General features: G+C 38.2%; 1 protein-coding gene across 1 annotated transcript in view; it reads right to left on the bottom strand.

The window, feature by feature from the left end:
• The window catches only part of LOC148351372 (ALK tyrosine kinase receptor-like), a 569,914-nt gene that overhangs the window by 255,433 nt on the left and 289,949 nt on the right, over positions 1-24,532 (bottom strand).

Genomic DNA, 24,532 nt, shown 5'->3' with positions numbered 1-24,532 from the left:
TGGTTGCTGCCACAGATGCTTCACACCATCTGAGTCAAATAGATTCATCCTTGTCTCATCAGACCAGTGGATTTATTTCCAGTAAGCCATGGCCTTTGATGACAGAATTATTTTCATTGTGTCAAAGCGATGTTTCTTCAGTGATGTTCATTTAAACATTCTAATAACGTATCTGCAGAAGTTTGGAGGGGTGTACTCGTCTATGTGACATACTGCACATAGAAATATAGGGCTCACATTCTACGTGATGCAGTCCTCACTCTTGATTTTTTTTCAGTGTAGTAGTAAATATCTGCTTGTTTTCGTACTCGCTCGGGTACTTTCCATCGTGATGGGTCACATGATCCGATGACATGTGGACAACTTGCAATAGAACTGAAAATGGCTTCAGGTGTGCAGGGGCACGTCGCAATTGGCGTTCTGTAGACAAAGTGCACCTGATTTTAAGTCGCGGCTTGTACAAAGACAAAACTGAGATTTGTTTTTAAATGCAGCCTTTAATCAGGTGTGCTCTGTAGTCTGGAATTTGCAGTAATTTCTAGAAGACACAACCCAATTGAAGTGCAAGGTAATCGTGCTCTACTTTTAAAATGTATCATTTGATAAACCTGCAGTTTATTTAAGGACTTCTCAGAAACTACACATTCTTGCTCTAGGATGTATCTCAGTTTCAGCAGGGCTTGAGGTTGTTTTCTTTTTAATTCAATCGGGACGACGCAAAGGGGTTGTATCTGGGACGAGAGATTATCATGTTCTACCAACCCGCCCCCACCTACCTGCTTTACACAGCTGTGACAAATGGCTTTTACTAAAAACCTTCATGTATTGAACTCTCTTCTTTGTGCTCATCCACCCTGAAGCTGCACCCCATTAGAGAACCTGCCTTGGGTTAGGTTACATGGTGGCTGTTACATCATCATTCTATTTTGCTTGTGATTTATGATCTTTGTAATTACAGGCTACAAGTGTGCTTTTTACTTTTTTTTCAGCAAATAATAATAATAATGTGCCAAAACACACTACAGTTAGTTCCTTTTTTATACCATAAGGGGCACCGCATAATACATACCAGACTCTAAAGAAAATCTACAATGATAAGACAAATATGCTCTTTTGAAATGGTGTATTAAAATCACAGTAGAGGAATCATATAAAAAAGAGACTTGTAGGATGTCAATATACATTGAACTATGATCCCATATTCTTCCGTACTAATCTTAAAAATAATTTAAAAACATGGCAAACATGAGTTCTTCGTTAAATTGAACAACAATCAACCAAAAATGTGCCCATGTTATTATAAGTTCTGCTACGAAAATCGTAATTAATAAAGATGTAGAACTTCAATAAAATACTTTGGCAACACGGTTTACGTCACCAAACAATTATCAGTGTACTACATAAAAAGCACTTGCATGGTGCAATGATTATATTTGGTGTGTGCATGTATAGAAACATCAAAGTAAAAGTTACATTGAAAGATAGAATTACAAAGCAGGGTATAAACTCAGTTTCTAGCCATTGGAATATAGACTGTGATTTAGGAGCCTCCAGAGCTAGTTGACACACAACATACTGTTGAATCGGGTTGAAGTTTTTTGACCACATTAAGCACTTTCTCTTGCAAGCAAATTGCAGACGAACACTTGTTCCCACAAATACCTGGTCTATGATTATATTCGTACAACAGGTGCATATCCCTATCAAGAAGGTTATCTTCTTTATGAACTGACCTCAGGTTGGATAGGGAGGGTTGAAGCAACAGTTTTTTTTCCTTTTCTCTCTGGGTATTGAACAAATTCATGCATGGGCTCGCCAATCAAAAAATAATCACTAACCTGCATGGAAGCCACTCCTATATTGTGGTGGCTCCATGATAAGCATTGTCCTGTTCAAAGTCAAGTGTTTTTAGATCTTTTTAATGGAAACATTCAAGCACTTTTCAAGGACTTTTAAAGCCATTTTTTTCAATTTCTCCTTTACCATCCAAAGAAGAAATCCGAATCATGCATTTTGCAATAATCCCAAACTATATCTGCTATTTACAAATGCAATTTTAAATAATGCGTGCAAATTTATCAAGACATATGCATTTTAGATATTTAGATATATTTGTGGATCTGAAAAATAGATATTTGCATATATTTTTTGGGACAAGTCTTTCCCAATTTAGGTGTTGGGTAAAAAGGACTGTACTATGCAGCATACATTTTCAGTTGCGGGAAGTTCTTCCCATTAAAATTTTCCAACTGGAAACGCAAACTTTTTTTTAAGAATTTGCATATATTTCCGTAATTGACTCATAATCCTTGCACTAATACACATTTGACAGAGCCCTTTTTAGATGTAGCATCCATCTGTCCTCTTCGGCGCGCGACTTAGCATTGTCTCGCGGGCCACATACTGTACATGATTTTGCGAGCTACATTTGGCCAACGGGCCATGAGTTTGATGCAAGTGATTTGTGTTCCCTAATTTATAAGTCATATATTCATAGTAATTGATTCATGTATACATGCAAGGTTTGTAAACTTCTTTTGTGGCCAAATTCGAGGAATTTTTACAGGCTTTCAAAGCCACATTTACAATTTCTCTATCAAAGGAAAAATCCAGCGTAAATCATGTATTTTGCAGAGCCACAAATATATTGGAAATTTGCACATGAGGTTTTTAATCTTGCGTGTGCATTAATCAAGACGTATGATTTTTAAATCTTGAGAAAATCTCGATCATTTTTGTTTTGAGACAAATTTTATGTAAAAATGGCAATAACATGTAGCTTACATTTTCATGTGCGGGAAGTACTTGCCATCTCAATTTATGACTTGGGAAACGCTAACTTATATTTTTCAAATGGCCCCAAATAAATGTCCTTAATTGAAACGTAATCCTTGCAATAATGCCCATTTGTAGCTGTCCTTTTGGGTACAACTCAACAATAAAATTTAAACATTTTCAAGAATTACAAGCGCCTGCACAAACCCCTAAAGTTAAACATTGTCTGAAGTATTAAACGTGAGTTTTCTGCAGTAGGATTCCATTCCTTATCTCGTTCCAGTGCTGTTATCATATTTCCCTTTATCCCTATTAATCCTCCATTTCACACAATAGGAAAAAATGTGCTTCAAAATTGAGATGTCATTGGTCAGGTAAAAAAGCACTGCCCGGTTCCTCCAAACTTAACACCTTGTATTTACAACATTGACACTTTAAAATAACATCAAATTTACCGAATAAACCACAAATGGACTCAGATTCATCTTAAAGAACTTCTCAAAAATTTGTAACAGGGACAGAGGTGAAGTGCTTGTCACACTTCCATTCCCTTTGGGTCCACATCATTGAGGGTCGAACTTTGAACACCAACAGATGACAGGTCCTTCAAAGGGCGCAACAAAGAAAAAGCAACACCAGACAAAAAAATGGCTGTGTCCTTTTACATATGCTTAGTTGAGTCAATAGTGATATACTATGTGTATCTGGTTTACGAGCTGCACTTAAGCCCGGAGATCTGCACTTTGGAAGATGATTTCAATGATATTGCTATTTTCTTTGTAGATTTTGTCGATTGCGGTGTGGTGTCAGACTCACTGTTTTTTTCTCGTTGTATGCTTCAGTTTTACTATGTTCTGGATTAAAGTGGAGCTTGGGCGCTAATCATGACTGTGCTTTGTTCTGAGAGGAGTTAGAATAATGCTAAACTATTTTTTAAACCCCTCATGAAGTTTTGTTGTGTTTAGCATAGTAAGTGTGGAAGAGAAAATATCTAAGTTGAAAAAATAAAGGGGGAAGAATATTTTCTAACTACACTATACATACACACTATCAATCCTTTGTTTGGTTATGTTTAACAAGCAAAATTGCTTCTGGCAGCTTGACCTTTCACAACACTAGAACTTCTGATTATCTTGGGCAGGCTTCACAGTGTGAATAGGAAACAATCATCAAAAGAACATGTGAATGAGTTGCAAAAGCCTTCACCAAGGGAGAAGTCCAGATGCCAAGCATTACCCCGAGGACTTCATTGAAGTCTTTCGCATGCAACAACCACAGTGTGGGAAAACACAAACCCAGTAAATGGATAGATACTGAAAGAAAAAACGTGTCGTGGACCCAACTGGAGTCTTTATGGGCTGTTTACAACAAACTACCATGGGTAGTCAATTTAATTTTGGCTGATTTACAAACAGGTTTGACTCAACCCTACATCTATGTTACCTTTAAGGTGACACGCCCCATGTTAGTGGTGAAATGAAATGAAATGATCTGCATTTATATAGCGCTTTTCAAGTCAATGACTTCCCAAAGCGCTTTACATTGTGCTTCACATTTCCCAATAGCGGCCGTGATCTGTGCAGCCATGTAAGGCGCTAACCTGCTCATTGGAGGCATTGGAGGTTCAGTGTCTTACCCAAGGACACTTCGGCATGCAACACGGAAAAGCCGGGATTCGAACTGGGATCCCTTAATCCTAAAACGATCGCTCTACCTCCTGTGCTACTGCCGCCCACAAGTGGTGACCCTTGTCTTAAATTATCTTCAAATTACACTAAAATAATTATACATTATGTATTCTCATCTATTGATTAGCTTTTACTTAACTCCCTTATCCCCCTTTCCTTTATTTCTTCTACCTGTTTAATTTATCTGAGTTTTTACTTGTTTTATTTCATATGTTTTTTCTTTATTGCTTTATCACCCCCATGCCCCATTTTTTTTTAAAGTCAATGTTTGTACAAGTTTACATAATATTTGTTTATACATGGATTAAAGCAACAGAAAAAATCTGAAGAGTTGTTTGAGAGCCGAAAAATATGTATTTTTTTAGTGAGCCAAGCCAAAAGAGACGGTTTTCGAAAAACGTTCCTGTTATTACTTGTGCAACTTTGACATGGACTTAAAATTACTGCATTGAAATCACACCGCCAAGGGAACCCGTGTTGTTTTTACCTGAATACACTCTAATTTTGGCTCATTTTGCTACTGAACTCGCAATCTGGATCCCTGATTTTGATGCGCTGGATAGTTTTTTTTTTGTGAGCTGAGCTTAGAGGGAACATTAGTGGCAACCCTAACACAAGATGAGGGTTAATGTAGAAGGCAGAGAACCGGGGTAGATCGTTTCTCAGGTGGGGATGTATCAATTGTGGTTTGCGGATGAGAGACATACTTTGTTCGTGTTGTTGATCAGCGCGGGTTTGTCCGACTTTTTTGGCGGCTAATGAACTACGTAAGTCGAAGCGGCCATGTCGGTGCCTAATGAGAAGAAAGGTGGCAGGTGTGACTGGGCTAACAAGATGAAGCCCCCGTTGCTCGAACCATCTCTGTCTGAAAAATGACAAATGCAATCTAATAAATGTAGGAACAAGCAAGCGATGAGAGGAAATGGTCCCTACTGAATCTAATATGAAATGTCATCGGCAATAACTTGGAACCAAACGGGAATGATTAGAATAAAGCACTGTAGATGAAAGTTTCACAGTGTATGAATTCAAAACATGCATATACATGGCAAATTGTAGTTTTTTATATAGTTCCTTCATTGATAGCAATTGCTTGGTTATTTGGAACATAATAACACGTGGTTTTTGACAAGTTTGAAGTTTACTTGATACTCAAAATAAGGACAGAATACATGTTTTTTGAATTTGCAAGAAGGCCAGGAAGAGAAGCCCCAGATAAGAGAGTCAAACATGTTTTAACAGACGCTGAGCTATTTATTTTTATTAAATCTTCTAGGTTACAAAAGCAGATCCGCCCTAAATGATCAGTTTTCAAAATCAAGGATCTTAAACTTCATTTAAGAAAAAGCAAGGTAAAGCAAAAAATAAGTTTTTATATTTAACACCCCAAAAGTATTTTATAATTATAAAGCCATTGCACCACTCCGATAGGTATTCATGGAATGTTTGACTAAATTACTTTAAAAATGTTCAGAATATGTATACAGAGGCCCCTTGCTACTTTGCTTTGTGGATTTTGCGTTGAATAGTCTTTATTGTCATTGGGCAAAGGGCTGACAGCAAATGGCATCACAGGGGCAGGTCAGGGAGGGTGTTTTAAATTGGGTAGGCGTGACTGTTTCTGTGTGTGACTGTGATTGGCTGGTGTATGCTTTCAGGCAAGCGGCAGTGCGAGCGCACAAGTCAATGTGTTTACCCAGAACAAACTGTGAAGCTTGGCCACCGCTAGCTTTTAAAAATATATGAATATAATCGGGGCAGCGCGGCGGCGCAGTGGTTAGCGCATGTGCGGCACAGTTCTAAGGTCTTGGGAACCTCCTGTGTGGGTTCAAATCCAGCTACCAGACTTTCTGTGCGGAGTTTGTATGTTCTCCCCGTGCTTGCGTGGGTTTCCTCCGGGCACTCCGGTTTCCTTCCACATTCCAAAGACATGCATTTCATTTCAAATTGTCCCTTCGTGTGAATGAACAAGCGAGTTGTGTGTCCCTGTGTGCCCTGCGATTGGCTGGCAACCAGTTCAGGGTGTCCCCTGCTCACTGTCCGATGATTGCTGGAATGGGCTCCAGCACCCCTGCGACCCTACTGAGGATAAGCGGTGCAGCTAATGAGATGAGATGAGATGAATATAATCGGACTCTAAAGAAAGTCAGCATAGCGCAAAGAAATGGTGATTCCCAGCAGGTGCTCTGTCGACTGTTATCGGGTTCGATAGTTTCGCAAGCCACTGTAGATCTATAGTTGTTGTTTTATTTCAGTTGTAAACATCATCTCAAGGTAAGTTTTATGAATGTGTGACGCCGCTTCCCTGATTTTCTCTTTTTAAATGGGGTTCTGTTCCCCATTGACAGAGGGATTATTTTTTTGTTGATTTCAGAAAAAATGGTGGTTGACTGGTTAGGATGTATGCCTCAAAGTGCAGTCCCCTGTTCAATTCTTGCTACCCGGCCTCCCTGTGTGGAAGTTGCATTTTATATCTTTGCCTGTGTGCTTTTTTTGTTAGTGCACTCATGTTTCTTTTCACATTCCAAAAAAATATATGGCAGGCTGATCGGTGAGTCCAAACTGTCCCTAGGTATAGATATGTGTGTGAATAGTTGAATGTCCCTGTGTGCCCTCTGATTAGCTGGCAATCAGTCAAAGGTGACCTTCTCACATTGCCTGGTGGAAGATGGGCTGTGCTCCAGAACCCCTGAGACCCTGGTGAGTATTAACGGTTCAAAAAAATCAATGAAATAATATGCATAAAACATTTTAATGAATATGCTTAATAAAACTAACATATCGAACGTTTATTTAGCATTGTATGGCATGGGAGCCATTAGCTTTATTCATTGCAGGCCTGAAATGTTCCTACTTTTGTATTATATATATCTATTTATGGCTGGCTTGGCCCTGCAAATTCAAGTTCATTGGCTGGGCTCTGTCAGAGTTGGTCTTTGATACCTGCGGCCCGAGGACAAGTGAGGCTCTACTTATCAGCTTCGATCTTACCTTTAATATTGATAATAATCTACATGAGTGCATCCAGGTTTTAGACACATATATGGGTCCATGCACATACTTTTTTCATTTACCATGTTTCGCTTTGAAGAGCTGTGACAAGAGCTTTCTGTTTTTGTTGTCTACAATAGTGGTTCAATTTCCTGAGGGTGCTCAGGGAAAACGATATGTGACTGAAGCTGTCCTGCTACAGGGAGAGAGGAGAGCATACAGAAATACAGCATCACGGTGTGGTATGCTGGGTGCACGTTAGTAGCCATCAATACACCAGAGAAAATCATCAGCTGTTCTTTACCCAGTCTAAAAGACATTGCTCGTGAGACATTTATAAGTCCCACTAGGGACTATTTGCAAGTCTAGTTCAATCTATTAAATATTTTCATGCCCCCTTTGGATCCTCAAAACCCAATGTACTGTACATCTTACATTAGGAATTCATCAAATGACCAAACACATATTCTCAGTTAACCTCCAGTGCAAAGATAAGGTCGTTTAAGTTCAATACTTAGCACCTTACATCATTACCGCAAATGTCTCCGTTGCTTGTACTTTAGATCAATGGTTCTCTAACAGGTGAATTATTGGAAAAAAAAAACTTCCTTGCTGTTACATTTATATAAAAAGGACAGAAGTCTCCAATAATACATCTGTTGTTGAGTATGATTAGCTTTGACGTGGCTAAAAAATCTAGTCGCTTACCAAGAGCAGTGGGATGTGTAGAAAATCACGGAGCAAAGAGTTCAGTACTCGCAGCGGATATTCCTTAGATCTAAAATTGCAGACAGTGTCTTGTTTGTATCTGGTCCTTTGGTTATCACGGAGAACTGGAGGAATAAATTGTGCTTTCAAAAGCATTGGTACACTTTCATCCTTGCAGAAATGGGCCCCTGGGCAGACAGGTGAAGCAGGGTTAATGATAAATCAGGGTGATGTCTGTGATCATTGGTAGGAGAGAAGCATAATGGCAGCAATTGGAGCAGTAAAGAACTTTGCATACCAGGTGGAGAAGTTATCTAAGCAAAATGGCTTTTATGACTTGACAGTGGCAATTGCTGACGACATCACACTTGAAACACAAAGGTTGCAATCCTTTGCCCACTTCGTCAAAATCAGTGTTGGGCCTAACGCGTTACAAAGGAATGTTCTCATGGAAAGCATTTACTTTTCTTTGCAACGGGTACTGTAAGACGTTATTAATCTAATCATGTAACTTTACTTCTAGGGTTTGGTCCATCACCTTCCACCAGAGGGCGCTCACCAGGTTTAGAACTGAGCACACCTGTCTCTAACTAACACACTGTCAGGTCATTTGCATTTTCACTGCCATGACATGTTTGTTTTCTATTGTTTCTGGTTTAATGTTTTTATATTTTGTTAAAAGCTTAGTCCCTGCTTATTTGATATTGTCAGTTCTTTCGTGCCCCCGTGTTCGTTTGTTACTTTGTTCCTGGTTCTGTTAATAAATACCATCCTTATCTTGAGCACCCCTTACCTCCATTCCTGCTTCCCCACACATGGGTCCACCTAAAAACCTAAAAATACTGGTGTTATTACATGGTGCGTTATTGCATTATGCTACTTCTCTCTTGTGTTAGCTTTCAGGTAACACCCCCTGTGTTAGTGGGTCAGTGGTGACGCATGTCTTAAAGCAGCTGTAAAATACACTAAAACATGAAAAAGTTGTTTTTAAATGAAGTAACAGGTAGCAGGAGAAGCCTCCTGAACTGATTCCGATACATCACCTTAATCATCTAGCTGGCATTTGTTTTCCTATGTTCAACCGTCATCCTGCTCTTTAGAGATGAGCCAGACCTCAGCAATGAAGGCCACTAGTGTGTGACAAGACTCATACATGATCCTAAATCACTGGGAAGGAAAAACTATATTGTTTGAAATTTTGAGTCTTACATTTACAATATGCTTTTATCACAAGCTGTTTTCATATTTCTGTTAAAAAACAAACTTTGTGGTGATGCCGTTATGTTCTTCGCTTTGTTTGACATATCAATGTGTCTTAAAGTGTTATTTATCGGATAAGGCAGTGTCTGTTTCGTATACTATTGTATGAGTATTTAAATTATGAACATAATAATAGAAACCAGTACTATCTGTGTCATGTGGGGAAGCAAACCACCACCCAAATAAACGTCCTTGGAGTGTTATGAGGGCCTCCAGGCTGCATTTGCCCAAGATACACCACAGGAAGTGGTCCCTTGATGACCCTGGCGGTTAAGGAATCAGTGAACAAGTATCTGTAACTAATTACTATTTTTCAGCAATGCGCCCAACACTGGTCACAATCATGTTTGCTACAGCCCAGTCTGAAAGACCCTTTCGATTCTTAAGGTGATTTCATCTTTTGCTGGGAATACGCGGTGTGATTGGCTAGTGAGCGGCAGGGTGTGTACCCCCTACCCCGCTCACTATCTGCTCAGGTCGACGCTCCTGCAACCCTAATGAGGAAAAGTGGTTGGAATCAATAAAATCGTGTGTGCTTTCACCTTTTAAATTGCAGAGTAATGAAATGTAAATGAGACCATCATTAGATTGGGCGAAAAATCAATGGAAGAATTTAGATACTTTTTTCCCTGGAATGAAAGCTTAAGTGCAAAAATGAAATTACTGCACATATTTCATTGGTGTGAACTTTTCCATTTTCATCCCGACAAATGAGATGCATGCAACAAAGTCTTTCCATTACTTCACCATGCCTAGCATATAATAACTCCATCTAAGGGATATTTTTGACATACCCATTTCTTGCAAAAAAGCAAGTAATAGTAGTTATTTGTTTTTTTTTGTTTTTTAAAGACAAATACACAAAAAATCACTGTTTAACAACTATCCAAGATTTTTAAGCAACATTTGGCAGCACACTTCTAGCCTCTAATAAAAACAATTCTCAGTACAACACCTGCTCCCTAGGTTTCGGAACAACAGAAATGCATTTCATTTTCTTAGTTCTATGTTTAGCTGGAGATTTTTCATTTTTTTAATAGAAATAAGGGGGCAATATACAATCCAAGCTTGCACACTAGAATGGGAAGACTCAGAACCACTATGGCATGCTCTGCAATACATGATAAGAACTTTTCAAGTGTGCCGAAGGAAATCACCCAATGTAATATTTGCAAAGCATGACATTGTTGGTATCCAGTCATAATCGGAGTAACTGTATCATTCATCCATATCAAACGGTAGCAGCAGATTACTATTTTTTTCCTTCCATACACTAATATTCTGCTCATCAGGTAAAGTAGTATAGGGAAAGCTAATTAACACCAGGTTTTTTGGGGGTGAATCTGCGTGAGATTGCAGTGCAAAAAATAATGAATTAAATATACTTTATTTAATGTACAATCTTTTTTATCATTTTTCACATAATCATCATTTACTTATTTCGATGAGGGGAGCTGTAGATAATTTGAATGTATTTAATCACTGCCGCCATCCCCAGGTTTGTGTCATCATTGGAGCTTCAGTCTGCTTGTTCATGATGCACATGTGTGGACGTGCATTTGTTAGAAGTGCTAGAGTAAAGCCTCCTTTTTTCCTTTTTGGGGAGTTAGGGATGGCGTTTGAACCCTACTTGAAACTGACCTTTTCTTGCTCTAAGCATTTTCATGTTACTCTAAAAAATATATTAAAAAAAAAAACAAATAAAGAAAACTAATGGGACAAGTATGACATCACTCTCCAGCACATCCCTCGTTTTTCATTCCTTCTTACCAATGTGTTCTGCCCCGAACAAGTTTGCTTATTGTAAGATAAAAGTAAATGGGGAGGTGGAAACAAATACAAATTTTATTTTTTTTAACTTGTTTTAAGGATGCCTCAAATGACGCCATACCTTATAAAAATAAAGTAATTAGAATGCAGTTAAACATATTTAGTTCCACTGCTAGATATTTTATTCTTGTTTATAATATGTTTTTTAGTCGTTTTTTGGAAAAAAAGAAAACCATAACCCTTTGGTAAACAGTTTTAACATATAGTGATGTCCAAAATTTCAGTATTATTATTCACCAAAATCATTAACCTGTAATACCTGGCCACAGTGACCATGAAAGATAAGAAAAACTTTATGCTGTCTGTTTAAGCAGCATGATAATTTAACGTTTAAAATAAGTTGGTGCTCTGAATCAATATTCAAATATTTTTGATTGATGGAGTGCCTCTTTTTTATAGTTTTTTATTTGCATTTTAAACATTTTTGCATTAAAGATTAGGATATACTTTACTACAACTCCAAAAGTCATTTTTAGTCCAGTGAAGAATGAAAAATAATTATTTGCTAATATTACTAGATCTGAATGGCTAGAATGTTCTTTTCTTTTATTCATTTATGATTGGAAAAATGATATGGTGTTCAGTGTTGGTGTAAAAGGGGCATTGTGTATTATTTAGGGCCTCCTAGTTAGAAAAAAAAACTTTTATTCATTGAACAAGAATCAAAAACACATGAACTTTTATCTAAATGTGCATTTTTTAAATACTCACAGGTCAAGACATTTGTAGTTATTTTACCTATATGAGGCTAACATAGAGGGTCACCATCTTGACGCTTGGGGAAAACCCAAATACCAAAAACCTTGTGAAAAGCTGGGCAATAAAATGAGAAGAAAGTTGGTGTAGTTTTGTGACTTTGAGTGTTTGTATTTTTCCTTGTAGCACTTGTTTTAGTTTGTGCGACGCAATACAGCGAAATGTAGTGGTCAAATATTACAGTGTCATTTAAAAGTGCTACAGAACTCTTTTAGTGAAACATTGCTTTACATTTCATTTATTTTTTAGTTTGGTATATTATTATTACTGATATCTAGTACTATATATTTTGAAGGGATAGAAAGAAATGCCAGTTTTCCTACCAAGGAAATGATTAATGCTGCTTATTTGCATTTAAATAATATACACCTTTATAGTGGGCAGCACGGCGGGGCAGTGGTTAGCGCTTGTGCGGCACAGTTCATGTAATGGGAACCTGTCGTGGGTTCAAATCCAGCTCCAGACTTTCTGTGCGGAGTTTGTATGTTCTCCCCGTGCTTGCGTGGGTTTCCTCCGGGCACTCCGGTTTCCTCCCACATTCCAAAGACATGCATTTCAGGTGAATTGGCCGGTCCAAATTGTCCCTAGGTGTGAATGAGCGAATGAGTTGTCTGTCCCTGTGTGCCCTGCGATTGGCTGGCAACCAGTTCAGGGTGTCCCCTGCCCACTGCCCGATGATTGCTGGGATGGGCTCCAGCCCCCCGCGACCCTACTGAGGATAAGCGGTACGGCTAATGAGATGAGATGAGACACCTTTATAGTTAGCAAAAATCAATTAAAATGTTCAGCGTCCAAAATAATTTTTCATAATATTCAAAGTGTATGTTGTTTTTTATATAAAGTCCCTCCAGTTTATGCATCACTATGTTGGAAGTCTACTGACATAGCTGCACCATTTTTTTAAGCGCTTGAAAGAAGTCGAGACTCCGAAGATAACATGCCTTGTGTCAGAGGTTTTCCTGGTTCCCGTCTGATTTTCTAGACAAGTACACGAGTAAGGTTTTTCATCTCAGCCGCGCAGCTCTCCTCCAAAGATTTTTATATGTGCTTAAAGATACAGTATTCCCTGAAGAAACAAAGGAACGGCCTCCTTCTCATGCTCTTTTTATTCTATGATGCATTGACTTGCTGCGGCAGAAATCTGAAAAACATCAAGATACAATCGTAAAGAGGAGAAATACGTTTATGGTTTTCCCATTCAGGTATAACCTGCACATACAATGAGATTTCTCATCTTTGGTGTCATTGGAGAGTGTGTACCCCTAATGGGAATTGCGCGGAAAAAAATAAAAACATTACAAAAAAAAAAAAATCGTCAGATAAATGTAACTGCAAAACTTGATGAGACAAAAGGAAATGCACCTACTCAATTCAATTGGATGTTGTAATAATGATTATTTCTAAACCTCAAAAGGGACTGTATATTTCAACCAGGAGAATATTACATCAGGTGGTGTCCTGCCCATCTTCTCCTTGTCCACAGCTGAATTCCCTCATCCTATTCCAGAGCCAGCAAGAGGTTCTCTCTGCGCCTTCCCCCACCTTACGGGCAGCTGTCTTCTTCTCCCTCCCTCTTATTCCCAGAGCTGTTAATGTGTCCCATACAGACTGCGCTCGGAAGCCCCTGCACCCGACCTCCATCGGGATTAGCCAGGTCTGCTTTCCTTTGTTTCTGCACTGTTGGACCAGTTTATGATACTTCATGTTTTTTCCTTTCATGGGCTTCGCTTCATCCATCTTCCCACGGTACAGTTAGCTCAATCAACTGGGTACTGATTTAGAATCCATATTCTCCATCCTTTTGTGCAAGTTTAACTTCCCAAAACAAACATTGCTTTCAGTCCCCAAAGAGCCAAACTTTCTTTCTAAAAGTACTGTCATCTTCTATACAAACAGAACGGGTGCTTTTACTGTTTTAATAATTTAGTTTCAGTGCTTTTACTATTATGCTGCATGACATTGGCACTGGAGCATGTGACGAGAAAATTTCCAATTTCAGTTTTAATTAAAGGATCCTAATAGCCGATTTGCATGTGGCAATTGAGGCTATCTCCAGCCGATCTGTTTGTTTTGTGATGAATTGGAGAACCTTTAAAGTGGAAATCCCGATATGCACATTTTGCAGCTGCTGGAGTGGAGTGTGCGGCACAGGTGCCGCAGGCCATGTATTGGAGCTGTAATGGAGTACTTGGAAATAATGAACGTATGCATGAGTGCAACTCAAGTGGTGACATGTAGAAGAGAAGCACTCATGAAGGTACCGTAACGACCATCTGTTCCTTTTCCAAATATGAGGCGAGGAAGGAATATTAATGGTATGGATCTATGAAAGCCCAACAAAAAAACGCAATGCAAGCTCAACTGACTGTTCCAAATCATTTTCTGTGTCTTCCATCATTAAGTATTCAATATAGTTTCCACATGCGGAATAAATGCCTCGCTTGTCCAGAAATCCTTTTCTTTTCAAATCCAATACCACCTAGTGAGTCAAAGTTGACAAAGTTTTTGAAAATCGACACCTCTACTCTTTAGGATCAGTCAACTAAAGTACTGTAATCATTCAGGCAAAATATATTAGTTACTGGGGGCCAGCTGGAATGGGGCAGAGACGCAATGTTTTTTTGGAACTCAGCAAGCACCAAAAAAAAAAAAAAAAAGACTAGCTAGATGACTGGTGCATCTCCCAGGCTGTTCAATGGACTACAATGATCTATGCAATGATGAATTTTGCAGCCAACAAAAGTAAACACTCAAACTGTGCCCTGCCCCGACAAACATAACATAGTTTTCAGCTGCCTAATTTTGAGTTTTGCTCCGAATTTGTTTAAGTCTCATTTTTTCAGATCGTGTTTACGTTCAACATGAGAATTTTAAAGATGAGCTCATATTTAGTAGTAAGCTGAAAGAAAACACAAACGTAATTCCTATATTTCTAGTTGACAAGGCTTGGGCAACCGTAATGTAAGATTGCAACACGGACGTGTCTTTGTGTCATTGTCATCGGTGGTTGTCTGGGTAATGGGACAAATTGCATTTGCTTTTTGTTTGTCCCTCGTAGATTAAAGACAACTTCAGGGACCTGACACTGACGCGGAAAGAGAAGCATCACATTTTTGAGGGATACATTTCACTGCCTTTTAATTAAAATGTATAAATTGAGGACTTGACTTAGGGGTGAAAAACTTTGAATATAACGAATATTTTGTAAATATTGAAATAATGATCATACTGTAAAATATTGTTTTCCTCATGTTATGCATTATAATAAATACTGTTGGCAAAAAAACATGGACTATTTTTTCTTAAAGGGCTTTATAAATGTTTAAGGACCACTGCGGTGTTTTGAATTAAGAGAGCAGGTGTTATGGAAAAGAACATATCACAGATTTTCTCTGTGCCACCACAAGGGCAAAACAAAAAAAAGGAGAAGAAGCTGAAGCATTTAAAACCTCAGTGTTTAAAATGTAGCAAAAAAGTAGTGGCTTGCAATTCTGAAAGGTATGGTAAATCTTCTAGGTTTCAAAAGAATCTACCCTAAAGGGTGAGGTAATCAAATAACAGAAACATGATTACCAGATAATGACAATGATGTACACAGTGCATAATTGTCAAAACAGCGAACCGTAGTGAGGTAAAATAGATAAAATAGCTAACTAGCATCCTATGAGATCTTCTTTGCAGGTTTCTACTGTAAAAAAGTATAGCAAGTAGTAGTAGTAAACAGATGAAAAACATACAGAAAGTAATCAACGTAGCCCAGAAAATAATTGACTGCTCTTTGTCCAGTCTGCAGGACATTGCCAGCTTGTAATACCACAGCAGATCCATCAACATTATAAAAGACTCTTTCACCTGGCCACCACCTTTTGACTTATTGCACCCTGGTAGGCGATACAGGTTTTCAAAGACGTTCCCAGGGCCATCACCACCCTGAAAAAAGTGCGCACTCTTTAAAAATATATTACTTATTTGGGATTTTTTTTTGTTGCTGCTAAATATTCTTGCACTACTTTTCATTTCAATATTGTTATGGTGCACTAATTTTCATTGCACTTGTATTACAACTGAGTCAGTATAAAAACACTATGTTGTGAATATTTATGTCTGCCTTTTGATCCTGACAGTCTTATCTGATTTTTCTCTTAAAAGTCTTTATTATTTGTTCACACACAAGTGTCATGTCTCTTCTCGGTGCATACAATATTGACATCACTGAAAATAAAGACAATTAAATTGAAAAACAGAATAAAATTATCCGAATTAAAAGAAAATGTTTTCAATTTGCCTGTACGCCAAATTTTAAACATGGATTTAGAGGCTTAACAATTGTGACAAACGGGACATCTGTTTCCAGAAAAATGGCCAGAGCATTACCAGATGACCTTTGGCTTAAACGCTGATGAATATAATTCACAAAAAATCTGCCTTGTGGGAAGTTTTCTGAGAAGTAATAATGTTCTACCGTCGCACCAGAACCATAAAAGAGACAAACCACTGCCAGCCACAATCGCCTTGTGAACACCTGAGATTAGCTGCACATTATCCTCATACCACTTGCTATTCTTGTACGAACATCGTCATGCATTTGATTGTGGTTACTTTCACGCAGGATTTGAGGAAAATTGTGGCATCAGAAAAATAACAGCTTTATTAACCTGCCCTTTTCAGACAGAAACTTTAAAGCGGCTTGTTCTCACTTCTGCACAAAAGATGCACAATACCCCATTTACATGTAGTTGTGCTGTGATGCCTGCAAGGCTTTGTGGCCAAATGGCTTGTCATTGGTCGTGTTGGTGATAAAAAAAAAACAAACAAAAAAAACAAGAGACAACAACAGTCAGAGTTGTTAGTCATGGGTGGGGATGCATGTAATGCAACTGCAGCGCACAGCGGGATTAATCTCTTCCAAAATGCAAAGATAAGCACCCAGCAAAAAGTACAATTTCATTAATGATACCATGCACTCAGGTTCCTGTGTAACTCTCTCTCTCTCTCTCTCTCTGTCTCTCTGTCTCTCTGTCTCTCTGTCTCTCTGTCTCTCTGTCTCTCTGTCTCTCTCTCTCTCTGTCTCCGGTCATGGCGCGCGATCAAATGTTTACTGGCCCGCGGCCTCTGTCATTAAATCAATAATGTGTTACTAATGTTGACCACAGTATAAAACTAATTTGTACCCCCCCCAAAAAAATCACTATTTCAACAGATGATGGCAGTAGCCCGTTGGCCACCTGGCCTTGGCTTTCTGTGAGAATTTTAGCTGACCCCATGTCCAATTGTGACTGTATATAACAAAAAGGAAAGTTGACTGTGAGGGCCGCCACTTCCAGGAAGAGTGGGATTTGGAGTATCTTCGCAGACATCCGAAGCAAATGCGTCCGACTAATTTGCCAAGATACTGTGTCTGTTATCAAATAATGTGATTTTGAGATGCACTGCCGGAACAAACATGCTGACTACAAAAAACTAACTGAAAAAAAAACGCTGTGAAAAGGTGAAACAACTCACAGCTGTTTTAAAGGCACAGCAAAAAACCCCGCGGGTCAAATAAAAATGATACAAAGGTGAGCTATGAGGTTGCGACGCTGATCGCTAAGCATGGCAAACCATTCACAAAGGTTGAATTTATTAAAGACTGCCAGCTTGAATCAGACCTCATACATTTTCAGCTCATCAAATCTGGCCCGCCTTCGGAAAAGTTTGGACACCCCTGCTCTAAACACTTAACAAAGTCTCTGTTTACGAACAAATCAGTTAACAAATAACAATTTTCGGTAAAAGTAGTGTATGAGTTCACAATATGTTATACATTGCCATTGGAGCATCCATGCAGAATATTCATTTATGCTTCCTGTTACAAAGTGTTGACCCATTTCTTCTGTCTCCCATTTTTCAGGTATGTGGTTTTCTGTAAAATTGCCTTCAGCATGGCTCCTGTGGGAAGTGGAAGCTGCAAGTGATTAAGCTATTAGGAAGCTCTGAAAAAGGCCACAATTCTGATGCTATCTGGCAGTTTTCAGCTGGCAGGCCTGGGCGCATTATTGAATTGTTACCTGTGAAGAGCAGTAAAGGCTCTCTGTATTGCAAAAGCAACATAACTGAGTTCGGTTTCCCATAACTACGGGAATGAGGTAAGTCGATGACGTTCTGCGCTTAGAGTACGTGAGTCTTCACGTCTTTCTAAATTGGGGATTTTTGATACGTCTATAAAATCAATCGAGTTTGAATTTGCCAGGAGAACAGTAGAGGATCCAACCCTAGGTTAAAAAAGCACATCCGCCCTAAAAGGCGTTAGGGACTCTAAGCCTCCTTCCCCTAAAGGGCCCCAATCAGTTTTGGAAACGGACACTGGTGCGTTATCAAAGAAATGCAACACTGTGGGTCGATAATGACAATGATGTAAACAAGGGGTGGGCACACTCTCAGTGTTCTTGTTTGCCCGCGTCCCTGCGTCCTAGATGCATCATTTTTGCTGGGGACGCATAGTGTTAAATCAACTTTTTTGACACAAAATTGTCATTATTACCCGATTCTTTTTTTTTAAACAAAGATGTACGGCACTCCAAACATTTCGTAAGGCAGATCCGGCAGATGTTGTTTTGGTCTCGCGGTTCGAGTTTTCGCCTGCACGGCGATTACGGCCAACGAGATCTCGTTGCTTCGAGATTACGTCATTGTTGTGGTGGTTGCCGTCGAGTGAAGGTTAAGTATGTATTCCTGTCAACCTGTACATTTTTGCCATACAAAGTACGTTTATCATGTATTTCAAGACGTGTACGACGTACAAGCAAATCTGTACGGAAAAACGCAAATTTGTCAATCATAGGTACCATCCGGAATACATCGACTATCACGAAACGGCAAATCAATCAAGTCAAACGAGTTCGGGTTGTGTTTTGAAAGTCCGTCCCTTTTTAGGGAACCGGCTTTTTTGGCTCAACTCATTAAAGAGAGCCAGCTCTCAAACGGCTCACTTGCTTTGATGCATTATATTACGAAGTATTATATTGTATAGAGAAGTTGAGAAAAAGTATAAAAGGAGAAAATGAAAAAAGACGGGTTTGTGGTATCAGTATATTACCAAAAATAATTTAATGCAGAAAATGAATTAATAATTTGAATAAGAAAATGTATTATTCTCCTCAATTATATTTGGATGTATTTTTTCCTTCTACAGTGAACGTCCAAGCTATTTTTTTTTTATAATAAACCTCATTCATGTCAAGCAAGACAGTTAGTATTAGGTGAGAATCAACACAAATTTGATCATTTCTTCAGTGTCAGGAATAAGTCGAAACATAATTCAGAAAGCGATAACAACGGCAATAATTCCGGCACGAAAAAACTGCGGAGAAATTCTTCGGAAGACACTTGTGTAGAAGCGAACGATTTGACGAAAGATAATATATTCCTGGTGACGCTATTAGGAGGATGATAATGGATTGGACCTTGAGAAGGCATTACAACTGTGGTGGGACAGCAAACCACGAAGAATATATAAACTGAAAAATCTGAAGTGATAACTGCTTTGTATTACCTATTAACTGTGATGTTTAAAAGTGCAAGAATATATGGACTAATATTTCAGCAATATTATTTTGTATAATGTACAATATTTTTGTGAACTGAAAAATCTGAAGATATAACTGCTTTGTATTACCAATTAACTGTGACGATTAAAACTGAATGAAAATATAGATTAATATAATTATTCCAGCAATATTATTTTGTATAATGTAAAATATTGTTGTGAAATGAAATATCTTGAAGTGATAACTGATTTGTATTACCAATAAACTGTGATGATTAAAACTTAATGAATATATAGATTTATGTTATATATTTGTCGCCGAATTACAATTTCAACCTCGATAACACTAAATTTTGGGGACACATAGATCTCTGTTGGTACCCATAAATTTTTGAGCATGCAAGTCCCCGGGACCCATCACTTTTCAGAGGTAAAATGAACACTGCACTATGACCTGCGAGCCACATGCGGCCCTTTAGGCTTTTTCATCTGGCCCACCGTTTTTCCTCAGTGTCCATCCGTGTCCCTGTCAATAAAAATATATTTATCATAAAGCATTAACGTTTACTGCCTCGATATTCAAATAGTATATATATTTTCCCCACATTTGCATTGTTTTCTCATCATGTATTTTATTTTCCCCCAAAATTATTAAAGGTCATGCCAAAAAAAAAACGTTTTCATTTTGAATTTGTTAATGCATATTATCAAATTTACTGCTGAACAAGTGGTCATAATATAAGACTTTGAAAAAAAAATATTTGATGAAATGCTCAATTAACAAACACATAAAAAAACTAAACCTGTGCATGCCAATGTCTGTATTTACCGTATATTGATAAATAAATAAATAAGTATGACCAAATATCTTATCTTTTTTTTGCTGAGATCAAACAATCAATATTTTTTTTCTCCCTGGGTCAGCCGCTGTGACAGATTTTTTAATATTACCCACCCTGATGTAAACAGTGCATAATAGTCAACATACTAAACAAGTGCAAACAATAGTTCATTTCAAGGGGAATTTTGTACCCAGCAAACCATGTCTGCCTATGTAAAAATGCATAGGCGGACAAGAGTCCTTCACAGATCCTCAAAAGACACGAAAGGGGAACTTTTAGCCCCATTTTCGAAATCTATATTTTAAAGCCTGCCTGGGAGCACTGGACATGCAGGTTGAAGGGATTATGGCGTATATGTCACGCTTCCATTCCAAAAACGACCAATTTCCTAAAGTTACCCAAGGTGACACCAAACTGTTTGACCTAAGGTATGTTTGCGGTGTTTTCTTCTGATTTTTACCCTGAATGTACCGATGTTGTGCCACACCAGTATAAAGCACACTTTTAGTGTACGGTCGTATTCTTGAAATCCAATCTAGAAAAAACATTCTAGATCCTTGACACTTTCTCAAGATTCAATGATGATACATCCATCTTTCTCCTGTTCACCTTGAATGGAATCTGTGTAGAAATGTTGTGTTATTATTAGTTCAAGCAAACTATAATTATGTAAATATACTTATTTTAAAGTCTGAACGCGTCATGGAAAAACAGATTTGCATGATTCAATCACAAGCGATTATTTACAACACAGCTTAATGCCAACAGTTGTAATGCGCACATTTGATATGAATTGAATTGCTTCTCATTATTTGTCATTAAAGCAATTGGTTTATACAACAGGATGACTCTCCCCATCAGTTGCAAAACTGTCAGTGATAAAAAATTGCACTGATAGTTTTCTGAAATTGTCTTAAAGGGACAGTGTTTAACTTTTGACCTCTAGATGTCACTGTAATGTGTTGTACAACTGAAAACAAGAGGCAAAAAGCACAAGGGGGAATAAAAACTACGGAGACTCAAAGTGACCTAACCACACTATATTACTTCTTGTTTTTTTACCCATCCTTTTGCAATGTTTTTGTTTTTTCGTGGTACCTGTGATGGAAGCAAGGCTGATAATTATGTAAGCTACCTCTAGAAGTGGCTCATGATATAAGTAAATGCAAATTTGGATGATAGTTCATGTGTGATTGCTTCTCATTTAAGTCAAAATTGTTTTTTGAATGAATATGTGTTTTATCCCTTGGGGTGAGGCGTGGCTAAATAGTACATTGGCATGATACAGACTTGCGTACATTCGACTTACGGATTCTGGCAGATACAATCATTTTTTCGGGATGTCAAAAAATATCCAGTCATTGCTGTAAGTTGGATTTTGTTTTGTGTGCACCTTTTTTCTGTACTGTAGTTCTACTTCCTACTGTGAGAGGTCACCCATTATCCACACCAAAGAAGAAGTCCGGCTTCTACTTCCTGGTTCGTGTGTAATCATAACAGCATGTACGGTATCGCTACGGTGTAAGAACTTTGACATTTTTATTGTTTAATAACTTGTGCATCCATTCAATATGGTTGATGTAAAGTGTAAGGAAGAGGCGAGCCATTTCTTATGAAACAAAAGTGGAATAAGAAAGCTTGATGCATTTGAGAAAATGGTCGGAACGCTTTATTTCTGCCACTTTTTACCACGGAGGAGGACCTGTTGAAGCGCAAGTAAAAAAAGTAAAAGTAAGTAAACCTCACTTCATCTATCTTTATAGAGCATATTATTTTATTAAATGTTTAATTTTTAGTTAAAAAACAATACAAGTTACTTATACAAGCCTTAAACATACTAATATAAACCACAAACAAACAAAATATAGCACTGAAGCAACTTTCGAACAAATTCAACTTACAAAATTGTCCGGAACCTAACTCGTTTGTTAGTCGGGCTTGCAAGGAGAACAAAAGAGGAGGCGGGCTACCAGGAGAAGCAAGTTGTCTGAAAGTTATGTCAGCTAAATAAATAACCTGTGTGAATATAAAATTCTGATATGATAGATCATGTTTTTTGTTTATTATCTAAAAAAGTAATGTTCTTTTTAATGAATGGTTTTTTTTATACAACTAGTCGCAAAACAATACACAATTTACCTCTAATATTAAATACCCCACAGTTGTAAAATACTGTTACTTGATTGTGAAGTTTTTTTATAATTTGTACGAATTGCTTCATAATTCGATTAATAACGTCACCATCCACAATAAAGTTGTGACCGTGCTTGTTTTAAGAACATCTAAATCGTCCCCAACTATCTGCTTTCCAGGCAAAAAGGATGGCCTGCTTCCAACTAAGCTAGCATTAAATGTCATTGAAACGCAAGTGCACTGGTTGGCTATTACTAAATTGAACACTGTTGATGTGCCTCTTGAGTTCTGTAGCCTCTTTTTGCAAGAATTCAGCAACCAACCGCCTCCATTCCTGAAACACTTTGTGTCAATTTGCCTCCAAAACGCAGAGAAAGACCTAGTGTGGGCGGATGATACATTTTGACTACAAATGAGCGCATGCAGAAACACAATCTGACATGTCACACAAGCAAAAAGCGTGCCCTGCTTTGCACGCCGAAGGGTATGAGCCCATACGTATAGTCATATGAAGGCCGTACGTAGTCATGACTATGACATCAATGCAAGATTACAGAGTCGTGAATCTGGCTGGAGGAAATAGGTTTAGACCTTGAAAGCAAATTAACGTCGTGCTAATACAACCGGGTCACCAATTGTGCAATATAAGGGGGAAATTTAGCCTGCCAACGATATGATGTGTTAATTAGTTTTTTTAGAGGAGGAACTACTACTACTACTACTACTACTAAACCAACACTACCACGATGATCACAACTATCTCCACTACTACCACCACTACCACTATCACCATCACGACTACATCTACCAACGCTACTACTGATACCACTACTAATACCACAAACACCACTACTCCTACCACAACTACCCCACAACTACTACTACCTAAACTAACACCAACACCACCACCACTACTAATACCATGACCACCACTACTACTACCACAACCACTACTACCAAATCTACTAAATCTACCGGCACTACTGCCATCACCACTACTACTACCTTCACTACCACACCACATCGTCTCATGCTCCTTTTCTCTTCTTCAGCTGGTTTCCACAGAATACAAAAGTAAAATATGTTTATTAAAGGAAGGTTAAAGGTTTAGTCTGTTCAGTCCATATTCTCCAAACGGTTCAAAAATAACATTCAAGTTACTTTGTGTACATCTTGGCTCTGGATTTTAGCCGAGTTTTAGAGGAACGAAAAGTGGTTAAACCCATCTAAAGGGACTAGAATGTTGCAGTGAAATAAAATATCTGACTCATGCAAGCACTGGTTATTTTCATCTTCCTCTACGCTTGTGAGACATGGACTCTCACAGCAACATTGGAATATAAATTCCTGGCCCTGGGGATACGATGCTAAAGGAAGCTTCAATGCATCAGCTACTTAACCCATATGACAAACAAAACAGTACGCAACACCATCAGAGGGCACACTGGACCATACTAGGAATTGTTGGCAACTGTGCGCAGATGAAAACTGCAGTGGTAAGGTCAGTTGCAAGATCATCAGGACTGGTCTAGAGCATTCTCCAGGGTACAGTCCAAGGGGGCAGGTGAAGAGGAAAACAGAAAAATAACTGAAGTGACAAAATCAAGGAATCGACTCATGTCAACTTTGCCACGACCCAAACTCAGGCCCAGATCCGTCAGCAGTAAAAAAAATATGCCCAGAGTTTTCTCAACCTATTTTAACTCATCTTCTAACAATTACAACTAGGTAATAACTTAGTAACAACATAGTAATGACATAATAAGTTGTCATTTTGGAAATGCATATCAAATCAGTGACAAAATGTAGCTTTCAGCTTAAAACCATTTTTTCCTCAACTATCCTGACATTCATTTATCTTGTTTTACTCTCTAAAGGTGTTTTGAATTTTGTGACTTACTTAATTTATATTGGCTGTTACAACCGGAAGTTTGCATGGCCACATAACCTACTTAAATCTGATTGGCTGTGACATCATTTCAATGTGTCAATTTGACAATAACAGCCTTGTTCTTTCACTTATT

The sequence above is a fragment of the Urocampus carinirostris genome, chromosome 15 (assembly GCF_059441175.1).
Source record: "Urocampus carinirostris isolate Australia breed hairy pipefish chromosome 15, RoL_Ucar_1.0, whole genome shotgun sequence".
In the NCBI taxonomy this organism is placed as follows: Eukaryota; Metazoa; Chordata; class Actinopteri; order Syngnathiformes; family Syngnathidae; genus Urocampus; species Urocampus carinirostris.
The sequence above is the reverse complement of the archived record's forward strand: the minus strand, read 5'-3'. Positions and strand labels throughout refer to the sequence as shown.